At 37.2% G+C, this 12586-nt stretch overlaps 1 long non-coding RNA gene across 1 annotated transcript; it reads left to right on the top strand.

Annotated features, from left to right (window-relative positions):
- The first annotated feature begins 1537 nt into the window (after positions 1–1537).
- Positions 1538–3268, top strand: LOC144421118 (uncharacterized). The gene is made up of 3 exons (XR_013474968.1): positions 1538–1806; positions 2669–2854; positions 3011–3268. It is a non-coding gene; the product is annotated as an uncharacterized LOC144421118 (long non-coding RNA).
- Positions 3269–12586: the final 9318 nt, after the last annotated feature.

Below are 12586 nucleotides of genomic sequence, written 5' to 3'. Positions count from 1 at the left end.
AATAGCTATATTTTAAATTGCGCGTGGTTAGATAGAGCAAGTTGATTAGATTAACCCCGTGTAACTCCGGAAATTTCTTCCGATGTTGAATTCGCCGACACGCTTGACTTGGTGCTAACAGATCATTATTGCTTCGAAAATCATCGTGCGACCTCCTGCGTTTTTCTGTGTTCTGACGGCGCTGTCTCGCGTTAAAATTAAGTGAGTGCCCTTTAAATATATCCAAGTAAAATGTCACAACATAGATCATCCATTACTCTCAATATGAATTTTTGATAGTGTCGGCCCTGATATTCAATATCAGCTGCTGTGCAACCTTTTATAGGCATGGAACACGCCAGAGAAGCCATTGCTACCTTGTCTTTAACTGTGTCCCTTTTGATTGGGAGGTTACACCTTTCTATGAGACGAGGGTGTATGAAACTCTGACTACTGCAACTATCAAAAAGTGCGCGTACTTTGTGTCCTTCAATATGAATCACAGACGACGACCCTCTCAATGATTTTGGGGTATTGTCAAAAGCCATCCCTATATATACGAGTTAGAACATGCAGTGACTTCGTCAGGATTTTGTGGGTTGAAAACGGTTCCTCTGCAGACTTTTATGAAATGTCCTTTTTTATGACACTTGAAACAAAACACATTTCGGGCTGGACATTTTGAACGAGGATGTTCCTTTCCGCCACAGAAAAAGCACGCGGAATTTGCAGTAGCAGATATTTTCTCGATATCACTGTTTTGAGCAGCCGCAGACACAGTAGAAGGATCGGATACTCGATAAGCTTCAGCATTCTTAATTGCTACTTCTAAGCTTCTGGCTTGATCGTATGTCGTATTAAGATCAAGGTGTTTGTTTTCCAACAAACGCTGTCGTATCCATGTGGAGTTTAACCCCCGGATAAAAGCGTCTCGGACATAAGCATCTCGGTTTTGAACAGCAGATACAGCTTTGAAATTACAATGTTTGCTTAACGATTTCAATGCTTGCATCTTGCATGTATTCGTCTACATTTTCAGATGCTTGTTGGTTCCTGGTTGCCAGAACATGCCGAGAATAAAATTCATTGAGAGGTTTGACAAACATTGTTTTCAGAATCTCAATCGCAGTATCGTACGATTCTGCCTCCTCAATGTTTTGGAATATACGAGGAGATACGAAATTCACCAATACACCAAGTTTATCAAGGCCTTCAGACGGCAAGGCGTTTAGAAAATTATCGAAAGTCTTCTTCCAGTGCAGCCACTCACAGGATGCTTCACTAGAGTTAGGATCTACCTCCAGTCTCTCTGGTCTCAAAACCTTGTCCATGCTTGTACCGGAATACTCTTGTGAAATGATTTAAGTTGAATAAATTGTAATGAATGAGAAATATAGTACCTTGATATAAGGCTTTATTCAACTTAAATTTAAAGCACTCTTAGAATGAATCTAATGAAAGTAATATAACACAAGAAATGTTATTAAACAAGAAAACAAATACGTATCGAATTGCTGATGCTAACAGTGAGCGGCTCAAAAGGTAAATGAATAAAGTTGAAAGAATTAACACACTACATCTACAGCACAGCAATGATTGGTGTCTGATTTAAAACGCCACAGCAATCATCGCTTGACTGCAGCTGTATAAACAAATAGATACATTGAGTTGCATTTCCAAGTTATCACACAAGTTAGTTGTGTAGAATATTACACGATATACCTGACTATAGAACTGATAGAATGCAGATTACAAAACAAAATAGAGGAACAATCAATTGAGTGGGAAGGCCCTAGGACCGGTTCAGCACTCGAAAGCACATTGACAGTACCGGTAAGATTTTAAATTCACTTTAAAGCTCCCATGGGAGATGTAGTCTAGTAGAGAGCCGCTTTGGGCTACGATTGTTCAGCATAAAAAAGAGTAAGTTGTAAATGTTCTTATAGGTACCCAATACAGTAATGATTTGTCAAGTAATGTAAATTTGGATAAGAGATATGTGTATTTTCGGATCATAAAAAAGTTGCAGTGTGAGGATTTATGCTGTGTGATCAATGCAGTAAGCAAGAATATAAATGGACTGATGGGTGATTGAAATTGTGACGTCTGTATGAAAAACATAAATTAAACACACATATTTTAACTTAATTAGTGTTTTATGATGGAGTTCTACTGATCTTGATAATTTTTTCCCAGACTCATTCTGTCATTGTATACAAAGTCACCAGCTGCATATTACAACATAAGAGGTGTTTCACGTTTGCCATGATAATCCATTTTGCTTGATTTCAGGCTGGTACTAATAACTTTTTTCACATAAATTGGATACCTATTATTGCTATTATCTAAACATGGCTTCAACATATATATCTATTTATAATTTTAGATATGCCAAAAAGTTTTGAATTATTTTGTCGAGTGTTTTTAAATTATTGATTTGTGATCAATAGCAATAACTTTTTTGCTACTGCAATATCCACCACATTTATTGAATGCCTTCTGGAACCGTTACATTTTATTAATTCCAATTTGTTTTGTGGGATATTCACATTTTTGTTTCAAATAATACTTTGTCAAAGTGGCTGTTATACTTATATATAAACACATACATGCTTAGATGGTAGACAAGGTTCAAACGTTGTGGGCAATTTATTTCAAAATATCGTAACTAAAATATAAATTTTTGCAGACGTCTCGAAACTCACTTTTGAAGAATGATTTGCTGTCACCAGATGAGGTTTTGGCATGGAAACACATCAAGAGGGAATTTATGAAGATATGTTTAAAAAAACATTTGAAACAGCCATGTAAACTAACAGACCAACATGTTTAACTCAATAGCTTGATAAAAATGTCTGTTAAATATTAAGCACAGGTATAGCACAAAGAATTATTTTGGGTATTAATTCATTCGTATTTTCCTATTAGATCTATCTCCTATTGAACATTTAAATACTTGGATCATGATTATTATTTCTAAAATTATTCAGGTCTTTAATAACGGAGGAACCGGGGAAATTTTTCTTTGTAGGTTCTTCCTGCATCTGTTGCTAGGATTTCGGAGATGTCTGAATTTGAAGCAACGCCAAGTTTTGCAAACTGCAATATACCTTTTTTGACATATGCAACAGCACTACTAATGTGGCTTCCCTCAAAAACGGAAATCTACTACTACTCTCTGAAACATCTGGAGACAAAAGACTGCAGTAGATCAGCTGAAATTTCATAAATTATTTTACACACTGGAAGTCTACAACAGGTGATTTGCTCAAGGGTTTTTTAACAAAATAAATGCTATACAGCTACATGCAACACATTCTGTAGTTCATTTCATTGCTTCTCCAGCGTATGAAGGGCTCCAAATACTGGTACCTTCAACATGTGATATACCATATAGATAGGCTTACCATAAATCTGAAACAAAAAACCGGGACGGTGCGATATGGCAAACATTCGGCCAGTCTTTGTAATATTGAAACGTCTACCATGTCATTAAGGGTATATACGGCTGTAAATTTCTACTGATCATTGAATTAGGAAAAACACAAAAAAATAGTTTGTACGAGTATTATTTATTTAGACCAAAAGTATTGTCCGCAGATGGAACCCTTCTCAAAAATTCATGTTCTGATTTTTCCATAAAACTGATAACAAGAGACATCACCATTAAATTTGCATGTCACGAGTGCTTTTATATATTCTTCTGGCATTCTGAACCTGCTTTCGGATCAAAAAATTTTAACTATGGAGAAAATCCGTTCAACAGATGCCGATGTTCCGGCAAACAAAATCTACGAGTTTCTGCAAATTCGAAATGCTAATATTTCTGTTAGAAAAAACGTTAAACATCTCTGTCCATTTAATTTCAACCGGCAAAGTAAGCCAACTTGCATTTGAACCATGCTCAGATAAATATCTCTTCAACGGTATTTGTCGAAAAGTGCATCGCTATTCAAAATCTGACTAGCCAACCAAACATATATATCATTTATCAATTTTGAAGACCAATCACCTCAGTCCAGTTTATTTCACCCTTCAAATTTGTCCATATGTTTGGCCTGACAGCATTGTAGGCTTCCTCATGCAGCTACGATAGACATTTCTCGTAAAAATCGCAAACATTACGTCGATTTAGCTAGAGCGTTCCAAGGATTTCAGAAGTAGGCTACAAGCGATTGCGACGGAATTACCAGACTTTACCCTTTTTCTTTCAAATTTAGCTTCACCTTTGACATCTACGACAGGGATCGGCAACCTTTTGTCGATCGCGGGCCAAAATTAAGGGTTGCGAGTCATTGGCGGGCCGCACATATTTTTAGAAAGCTCGAATAGAATATAGATTTTTTTCTTCATTGCATCTCAAAAAATTCCATTTGAATATTTTCAGCGCTATTGAATTTGCACTTAGCATCAACTTTTCTGCGTTTTGTTGCCATTTGTCTAATTATAATTAAATTAAAGGCTCATTAAACGAGTAATTGTGAATTATATACTTGTAAGGTTATAATATGATTTAGTTCAAAAAATATAATCGTCAAAACAGCTGTTTTGTTACTATAATTCAGTGAAGCGTCACGAGCCGGATTATAATACTCTGCGGGCCGGATCCGGCCCGGGGGCTGTAGGTTGCCGACCCCTGATCTAAGGCATTACTATTATCTTTTTCCAAAATTAAAATAATTTTGCTGAAGTAGGTGAGCTGGCAAAGGACAAATTTCAAGTGAAGTTCGTACGTTGGAACATTTAAGCATAAGAGTAGGACATCCTTCTTGAGAATTTGAATAACTTATCAAGCTTTCAAACATTTCCGTAATTCTTTGCAAAGCAGGTAATAAAGGGAGAAACCGAGTGTTGCCATGCTGTAATAGCCGTTGATATTCAATATCAACAAAATCGCAGAATGATTTCTGCTCTGTTACTCGGACAGTGTGAATGTAAAAATAATAATACATTCTGACAACAACACAAACAGGCAAAGTATCTACTGCATGTTGGAAAGGGCATCGCAGTGCAGTGTTGAACTACAGGAGCCGCACAATCTATACCGGTTATATTTCTTTTAGTTTGAAAAAAAAGCATTATTTGTTTTTCGTCTTTTACGCCTCCAAAGTTGGTGCTGCAGTTATCCGCCCAGAATCCAACAACTTTTCCGAGAACAGAGAGCAAGTATTCAGTAAAAGTTTTGGCGGTTTCCCTGGGTAAAGATTTGAATTCTAATAGTTTTATCTTCACACCAACATCAGGTAAAAAAATAACGAACCACAACTGGAAAAAGCTTTAAATTTTTTCTGTTTGATGCATCGAAGGTTACTGATACGAAACTGGTTTAAAGTAAATCGTCATTAGGTTCAGAGGAGAACAGCGGAGCAATGCAATTAAGAATCACCGACTCTCATTTATTTCTGGCTAAGCGTGCAAAATCAGCGAATCCGCTTATCAGACAGCGGACATCAGAAATTCTAACTGTGTATATTTACAAGTTAACGCAAATTTAGGCTAAAGAAAAATTAATTTAGAGGTGCAGTCAAAACTTTGGCCATGAATAGCAGTGTGATAGTAAAACATATATCGATTGTGACATAACAATAGAGCAATTTCTCTCTCTGAACTAGCGAAGTGTGTCGCAAACAGTGGTAAATGGATTGCCACCGTTGAAAAAAAATAGTAATAATAATGAATATGAATTTTTTACCCACGACAGTCGTGCTGACAAACCGGGACATTTGAGTCAACCGGCCGGGACGCCGGGACAAGACACGTGGTACAAGTGTGACACATGGTACAAGGGGTACACGTGGGACAAGTGTGACACGCGGGGCAAGTGGCACACTTGGGACAAGTGATGGGACATGTGGTACACTTGGGACACATGGGTTAAGTGTGACATGTGGTACAATTGGGACACGTGGGACAAGTGTGACACTTGGGACAAGTGGGTTAAGTGTGACATGTGGGACACGTGGTACACGCGGGACAAGTGTGACACGTAAGACAAGTAGTACAAAGGGGACAAGTGGGACACGACATTTTGGAGACACCGCTATTTTAGTAGGGACATAGCCATTTTAGTAGGGACATAGCGGACATAGTCATTTTATTAGGAAAATATCGGATTCGCGATTTTAGATGGGACATATATATTTTAGTGAGGACGTAGCGTACATAGCCATTTTAGTAGAAACATAGCGAGCATTGCCATTTTAGTAGGGACATAGCAGACATAGCAATTTTAGTAGGGACATAGCGGACATAGCCATTTTGGTAGGGACATAGCGGACATAGCCATTTTGGTAGGGACATAGTGGACATCGCCATTTTAGTAGAGACATAGCGGACATAGTCATTTTAGTGGGGATATTGCCATTTTAGTAGAGACATAGCGGACATAGCCATTTTAGTAGGAACATAGCGGACATAGCCATTTTAGTAGGGACATAGCCATTTTAGTATGGACATAGCGGACATAGTCATTTTAGTAGGAAATATCGGAGTCGCAAATTTAGATGGGACATAGCCATTTTAGTGGGGACATAGCCATTTTAGTAGGGACATAGCCATTTTATAACTACCTTAGCATACCGGTAGTGGTGTGATAACAATTGAACATTATTCAATATTCTACAAAACTCAGTCTCAGTAAACGTAGCTTCTTTCTAGATATACAGATAAAGGCCTAGCCTTGCAGTCTTGTGTAGTTTTTCACCTAAATAACTTTGGGTAAGAAACTACACCAGACCCTAGACTTGCAGCAGAAAGAAAATGTGGAACATCTGATATCTGGATATTGAAGTTCACCGGTGTCATTCTACCAGAATTTCAGCAGAAAAAACACAACTTCACGTCCGGATGTCATAGTAAATTTAATATTAGTTACCACATTTTAGCTAAAACATGACGAAGTAGATTAATGACTGCGGAATCTAACGCAAAACATAATATAAAAAAAAACGTTGAAAATGCATTTATTACATTATCAATTTAAATGCTATAACATTTCAAAATATCATTCAAAAAATCGACATAGCAAACTCCCAATTTACGTGTAAAAATTATGGACACAATATATATTAAATTCTACATCCAGAAATCATATTCCAGTTTTTCCTTTAAATGCACAATTTTTCGCTACAGCGAAATTGCTTCCGTCATTTTTTATTTTGGTAACTCCTACTGTGTATTTATCGCAAAGTTTAATATATTCTGTTGGCATTCCTAATATTATTTCAAAAATATAACTTATTCTATGTCTTACTGCATTAAATTCTACGTTAAGAAATGATATTTAAGTTTTTCCTTCAATGCACAATTTTTCGCTACATCGAAATTGCTTCTATCATCAACACTAAATGAACTGCAATGGCACTGCACGCAAGCAGCAGCATGGTTCCAACATCAGTTCACTGTCCAGCACAAAAACATCCAACCAATCCTAATCCAACAGTCACAAAACCACAAACAAACATCCCCGATAACCCACCGATTTGATATAAAAATTGCATGGTAGCATATGAAATGACGGTTCCATTACATTTGAACCCATGTACATTTGAACCCACGTACATTTGAACCCACGTACATTTGAACCCACGACAATTGCACCGGCATACTATTGCACCTATGGAATATTTTCTTGTTTTACGGATATTTGAACCCATACTAACCCTAACCCATGGGTTTTAGCACCCGCATATAGATTAAACCCGCGGATATACACATGGGTTCAAATGTACATGGGTTCAAATGTACGTAGGTTCAAATGTAATGGAACCGTCATTTCATATGCTACCATGCAATTTTTATATCAAATCGGTGGGTCACCTGAAATGACATTTGCAAGACATCCAAAGGTCCGTTCCGTTAGGTTTTGTACTCCGTTCCGGCGATTTAGGATCCGTTCCGGTAATTGAAGAAAATTATTTTTATCACTGTCCCCCCAAAGTTGGCCGATTTAATGTAACAAATTATAACACTCACCCTGCGGTCAACGGTATTCTGATAATATATAGACCATACCTGATATATCCAACGCAAATACAATACCAAACACGGTCTACTTACCCCTAATATGGCCCAACCGCTAATTCATTCGAGGCCGGAAATAATGCATTGGAAATGGAAATAGAGCACTGGCCGAACTAATTGGTGGTGCCTATTCTACATTTTACTTTACAACGCCGGAATCAATAAATACATCTGGATCACAAACATCAATTAATTATGTTCTGGAATATTCGTTCTCATATTGGTCAACTTGGAAGATTAGACGAAAACGCTTGAAGATTACTGGATCAGAATGAGATTTATGCCGGTAACTCCAGTTTTGCTAAGGCACTCGACATTCCGGTGTAGTCCGCCTGCTTTTGTCAATCAAAATGGAAAGCAATTTATCAGTAACCAAGTCAATGGAAAACACATCAACATTTAAGGAATCAAGCAAGCAATCAATCTTCAGTCTCGGCAGTATGTCAATTAGCAGAATTTTGACACAAAAATAGATATCTGGACCAGAATTAACTTCCTGACTCCAAGTTTAAAGCCCGAGTTCACGCTCGTGTATTTTTATTTTTCAAGCTTCAACGCCCGAATTCAACAATTCGCGTTCATATACTTTCCTTTCTCAAGAATCAACTCCCAAACTCTTTGAATTTGTGTCTTATTATCAAGTTATATATTAAAACTAAATGTTTTGTGTGTCAAACAGATCAGATGATACATGGTTTCTGTAACTGTGAATCTTAATAGTGAATTTGGGGAGAGCTGACATTGATGACTCTATGGTCGTATCGCTCCCTCCAGTCTATACCAAATTAACTTGCATATTTTTTATATATTCTTCATTGTACCTTTGCTTGTTTTCTGGTTGACGAAACAATAAATCTCTCTCTCTCTTCCTACTAAAACAGCGATGTCTATATTAAAATGAACGATCATTAAAACGATCATGTTGTGTTCCTAGTTCCTACTAAAATGACTATGTCCCCACTAAAATGTCTATGTCCCTTCTAAAATCACGATCCCGATATCTTCCTACTGGAAAGGCTATGTCCCTACTAATACAGGGATGTCCGCTATGTCCCTCGCGATCTTGGGTGTTCCTGAAGCATGTGCACCAAGATGGCACACAACGGAACATAGTATGTGTACCAGGTTAGAGTTTAGGTGTGCGCCATCTTGGTGCACATACTTCCAGAGCGCCCGATCTTATTATGTTATGAAAAGGACTTTAAGACAAAAGCACAATTTATTGGATGTTTAAATCTACGTTGCGCATGATTTTGTCTCCTTTCAGGCCTCGACTTGATCGGGTAATACAGATCCAATACGCAAGCTCAAGTTTTGCATTTGGTAAATGGCATTCGGATACATTGCCCTTTTCTCATATATATATATAAACATTTCATTGTGGGTCTCATAGAAAAAATGACAATAAAAGTGGGTCGCGAACTGAAACGGGGGTTGGGAAGCACAGCATTAATTGATATGAACAATAAATGCGACATCACAACACCATTTTTAGAATATTGTTAGCTGCGGAATGCGGATCATGGCTTCCTATAGAAGTGTGTTTAGGCAGCAAAAATCGTATAGCTTCACCAAACCGACAAATTCTTCGAAATCATCTGGATATTACATATTAGAATATAACTTAAGTATCTTCAAGATTTGTCAGAATGTGAGATTCAGTTCCTGAAAAAAATAAAAAAATCCTTGTCGATCACCATCATACCATCCTCACTCTGATTTTTATTGTACTTTTGTAAATAGGCCTACTCCGAAAGTAAATAGGTAAATACTCAGAATCGCCAAACATCGTTAGCTCCGTTTGAGTTCACGAACTTCAACAAACCTGTTCGCTTAATTTTCATCGCAATAATCCATATCAATCAATCAATCAAATTGATGACCTTTGAAGACACTTTTAGCAAAGATTAACAGTCAATTAGAGACCAACTTACAGTGTTTTATATTCATGAGTGGTCATACATTAGATAACTTTTTCTAGGGCCCAAAAGTTTTGGCTGCTGAATAACTTTTCAATCATAACTAACTGTCTCTGGATATTCAGCCAAATTGTCTTTTTCTATCGTATTTGCTGAATCTGAATTTTTAACCAGATTAAGCATATATATATATATATATATATATGGTTTTTCTGACAATATTTACCAATCTTATCCTCATTTCATTCTCCTTCCATTCTTCAAATATCAGATTTCCTCCTATATGTTTTTGATCGACTCAAAATTATCTTATATATATACAGGACAAGGAAGCTTAGCGCAAAATTCAAATGCGGTCGGCAATAGTCAAGAATGTGGTCAAGAATATGGACATGTGCAAATTGTTTAACTTTATATATATCAGCTGTTTTAGCAGGTAATTTTCTGATTGAGCAATACTAGAATGTACAGAATTGATTTGTTTGAATAACTTTATTTTTCAAGCTCAAAACAAAACACAGTCAGGTGTTTCTAAAACAAATGGTGTATATTTGACATTATAATCATTATTCAATATAGGCTATATAATCACCTTCAAGTAACGAACTTTCTTAACTTCACGAGCTGTAATTAGATATCCAGTAACTGTCCACTCGTTTAAATAAAACTATTATTATGCAATTTATATTAAATATTAACTGGCAAAACATGCGGCATCTTGGTGCGCATACTTCAGGAGTAGGGGAAGGTGGGGTACGTTGGGACATGGGGCACAGTGGAAAATCAGCTATCACACTGATACTATATCCGCAATCCTGTCCGCGGCTCAATGTTCCAATCCGCCCTTCGGTGAGTTACAACGTCCCCGCGAACGGACAACGGACGGGTAGAGCGGCGCAAGCTATGGGGTGAAATTGGTTTTGGGAGGTTGAAAAAAAAATTTCACCGTTCCAGTTTTTTCTTTTTTTTAGTTTAGCCTTTCCAACGAGACAAACCATCGTCTGATATTCTTTAGCGGCAGTCCACTGTAAAATATTCCTAACGTTAGCGAGTGGCTGTGCCTTCCGAATTTTGCCGTGGGATGGTCTGAAAATATTTGTTTCCTATGGGGAACAATGGACCGGGGTTCAGTGGGACATGCTCTACAGGGCACAATTCGACAGTGTTTGATACAATAAGTGCTTAGAGACTTAGAGATGCGTTATATTTTGTGTAATATAATGGTTTCTTTCGACCCGTGGCCCAATATGGAATATATTCGAGAATCAATAATATTTCCAGATTTAGATTCGAGGAAGGAAATAATCAAATTTTTTTGCAAAATGTTTTGTCAAAATATCTGAACTATTTCAGTTGAACATTGATTTTAAAAATATTAAATCTTCAAATCCGAAGTCTCCCCGTACTTTAGACGATTATGCTGATTAATTGCTTATTTTTAAGGACATACTTCGTTGAATTTTGACAGACTGACCCATTGTGCCCCAGGGTCTGTCCGATTGTGCCCCACAAGTGGGGTACAGTGGGACACTTGACAGACGTTTTTCAAAGCATTTTGGTGGTAAGATGTATGTCGCAAGGGAATTTCTTTGTTGCTGAGTAAAAACTACATTTACCCCTCTATGCATTAGTCCCGTAAACTTAAGATAATATGCAGAACTAACGGCTCAAAATATGCAAAAGAAAAAAAGTGTCCCAACCTTCCCCACTTTCCCCTACCTATAATCTTTATTATGTTGTTTTGTTTTGCCAGCCATCTTGGTGCGCATACTTCAGGAGGTCCAGATTTTATATAGCCTATATATAGTTAGTTGAACTGATACATCAGCCCACACTGAAAAGAATAAACTCACTTATAATAATATATAGAGTTACCGTATTTTTTGGACTTCAAAGCGGGACGCCTCCAAAGACACGAACCCTTAGCTGTGATCCTATAACTTTACAATTTCCGATTTTACTACATAGGCCTACATTTAAAGCCATCCCGGCCGTCTTCATTGACCATATTGTCATAGAGAGTTCATGCGCATATTCTCTGTCTAAATATCGGGTTCAGTTCGAAAAATAGAAAGGAATAGACGCTAACGATACAAATGATCCGAATTTAGATTTTTTTATGTACAGCAAATAGAATAAAGAATAATGAAATAAACTGCCGTTTTCAAGCATTGAGAATTTACTTATTCCCTAAGCATGCTTTTCTGTAGATAACAACTTCAAAAAGACGTTGCTCAATGTTACATTCACGTGAATGTCCGAACAGGACCAATTAGAATTGAGAAAGCGGGACTTTTGACTGACTTGTCGGGACGGCGGGATAAGACGCTAAAAAGTGGGACGTATGGTAAGCCTAATAATATATATAACAAAGAGAATAAAAATTACGTAGGCTTTCAGTGGCGTTCCTCCCTCACTGTCTTCTTCGAACTAGAGGTGGGATGAATGAAAATTGTCACAAAATCTGCTTATTCTTACCAATCCAACCAACGCAACCAGTTAGCTATTCTGAACAGTGTCGCTGTATTATGGTAATACGATCCTGGGAATATTGAATTCAATACTGGTGAAACTGTCACATACACCACTAACTACCGTGAAACCTATTTTTCTGCCGCGTTGGAGAGGACCGTCACAATCGTGTAAATAATTTTTTTTTGAACTTG

Source organism: Styela clava, chromosome 3 (genome assembly GCF_964204865.1).
Source record: "Styela clava chromosome 3, kaStyClav1.hap1.2, whole genome shotgun sequence".
In the NCBI taxonomy this organism is placed as follows: Eukaryota; Metazoa; Chordata; class Ascidiacea; order Stolidobranchia; family Styelidae; genus Styela; species Styela clava.
This window is presented reverse-complemented; position numbering and strand designations above follow the sequence as displayed.